Genomic DNA, 2,662 nt, shown 5'->3' on the forward strand with positions numbered 1-2,662 from the left:
AGCATGACAATACCACCCAGCACATATTAAATTTCCACAGCCACTTACAAAGCTGGTCTATGTCCAGAAGAAGCACAATTCATCTGAAAAATCTCATTAAAATACTTATCAACTTTGCTTTCTCAAGAAAGCTACATTAATATGCTATGCATAATGAAATGTTACTTAAGCAAAATTTCCCTAACCCTACAATTCTTCCTGGCACACAGATGAAGTCGTTGTCTCCCCATCCCCAACCGATAAAACAGATTTCCCTGCACACGTACCTGCTTCTAAAAACCACAGAAGATCAGATAACCCACGTGTTCAGTCCTGATTAATGATCGTAGCTGGAAAAAATGTATGAGGAAACTGCCCTGTGAAAACAAATAAGCAAAGCATTACAGAAATATACCGAGCTGAAAACCAGAAAGACCCTTCACTCGATGTGCTTTGAATCACAGTCTGCTTGAGAAGACGGTCTAGCCAAAATTAACAAAACTGTAGGCTTGTCTGGAGTTGGTGCACCCTTTTTATTTTTAATAAGTTTTTTTAAAGGTCAAGCCATTCTTCATGTGCAAGATTTACACCCTGACCATACCAATGCCATTCCCAATCACTTGGGAATGGAATGCATTCAAGCTTTGCATTCTTTAAGAAGCTTTCAGCATAAAACCCAACTCCCTGAAAATAACAATATGCATCATGACATGTAATTTCTTCTAGAAAAAAACAAAACAGGCGTAGCTTACCAAAGATTTGAGGAAAACTGGGGAGAAATGTAAAGCATGCTGATTTTGACCAAAATTGATGTTTTCAACTATGCATATGTTATCTGCATATAGCAATTATGAAGACTGGCATTTGGAAGCTGGGCTGGAAAACCCTTTGTGCAGAATTTTTCTTATCAACCTCACCGTTCAGTCACCAACAGTTAACAGTTACAGACTTTTGTTTTTAAGGCTTGTGACATATTTCTGAACATATTTTACAACTGACACTGGGTATTGGAGCATGGTAAGAATTTGTAACTATTTCCATCCATCACATTAGCCTCTAAGACAAGCAGCTCAATCTCACAAATGAAGAGAGAGTTCAGGTCCTCTGTAATGTGTAATGAAACAGCAAGTGCCTGCTACTCGGACAGCATCACAGCTAGAAACGTAAGCATAAGCTGCTGTACTTAATTCAGAGTTTCTGATTAGGGAAGATACACATACCTGCACCATTTGATAATGAAGTCCAGCTTAAATTTACCAAACATACTAATTTTTTTTCTGTGTGGTCAACAAGTGAAGGCAGATCTACAGTAATTCAGTTTCTTTCGTGGCTCTTCATCACCCCATACAGAAGTCATTACTAGCAGGGAAACAAGACAGCAGTAGCTACAGCTGCTCAACAGTTCTGTACACCACGTTTATCAGAGAAATGCTGAATCCAAAATACCTGCTAGCTTCACCCATAGGTTCTCTACAGTGTCTCTCACTAACAAGTGCTGGAAGCAGCTGAGCTTTGTCAATGGCTTAAAAGAATCGTTTCACCTCTCCAGAGGGGAGAAATTGCCTGCTCTGAAAGGATTATTTAAGTGCTACCTCGCTAATTAGTTCCCACTGTTCTTGCCCTCTAAATATGCGGTGCAGACCCAAGAAAGATTATCTACAGCACAGACAACAGGCCCGTTTGCAGTAACTAATCGCTGTTCTCATTTCTATGGACTTCAAAGCCACCCCCCACCACCACCACTGTACAAACACTCACCACACAGCTCTGAACTCCTTCCTAAAGGAAAGGATTAGAGCATGGGAAGCCGCCACTTCTGAGATGCACTTTATGTCCTACTGACAGTAACAGCGTATTTACAGTTACCATTAAAACTCCCCACACACACCTCAAATTGCAAATCATAGCAGTCTATGCATTGGTTGTGTTTAATACCAAATACAAACGAAAACAGAAAGACCAAACGTTTTCCTAGCGCTATAAATTCAGAGGAATTCAGCTGAGAAATGAGATAGCCACCACCACCAGGCCATTTTCACGACCAGCCAGGAGGTTTGTATCAGACAGTTTCACCTTCAAACAAAAGCCTTGTCCTTCCACAAGACAGCAGCAGCACTCAAAATGTGCTGTCGTCGTCAGATCCACGTGGCTGAACTCATCTCACCACTGTCACAGCAAATACATGAGCTTACACACCAGAATTTGAGAGCTTTTCTGCTAAACCATAGGCCACATCTGAATAACAAGCATCTTTACTGCTAAAGGCTCCAAAAATGGCTGGAGTAAATAAAAAATAAATCAGGTTTCATTATATTCTCTTAAAAGTATGAGAACTGAAGGCCTGGTGAGCAGTCTAAAGCCATACAAAGGTTCTCCTACCAACTTGCTCCTATCTATTCGAAACAGCAGCTCACGCACCCAGTATTCTCAACTGCACATCAACATTTCCACATCCATCTCTAACGAACCCTAAGAAATAAGATCTAAAAATATTTTGCAACTGTGTATTTTGAGGGTGGGAGGGAAGAAGAGCAAAACACGAGAAAGAGTTTAGCAAGACAGCTGAGGAACAGCTGAATCACCACTAGCACGAGAGTCCCCCTAGATCAACACAGTGATCCATCCCCAGAGCGTTTTTCAGGTCGGGTATTTCTTTGCCTCAGTTGCAATCACTGGCTCTGAA

At 41.0% G+C, this 2,662-nt stretch overlaps 1 protein-coding gene across 1 annotated transcript in view; it reads right to left on the reverse strand.

Moving 5' to 3' along the window:
* Positions 1-294, reverse strand: part of CTNNBIP1 (catenin, beta interacting protein 1) — a 14,813-nt gene extending 14,519 nt beyond the window's left edge. The window contains exon 1 of the mRNA XM_010186084.1: positions 267-294. The gene's annotated coding sequence lies outside the window, so the exon portion shown is untranslated. The remainder of the gene's footprint in view (positions 1-266) is intronic.
* Between the last annotated feature and the right edge of the window lie 2,368 nt (positions 295-2,662).

The sequence above is a fragment of the Mesitornis unicolor genome, unplaced genomic scaffold (genome assembly GCF_000695765.1).
Source record: "Mesitornis unicolor isolate BGI_N332 unplaced genomic scaffold, ASM69576v1 scaffold32976, whole genome shotgun sequence".
In the NCBI taxonomy this organism is placed as follows: Eukaryota; Metazoa; Chordata; class Aves; order Mesitornithiformes; family Mesitornithidae; genus Mesitornis; species Mesitornis unicolor.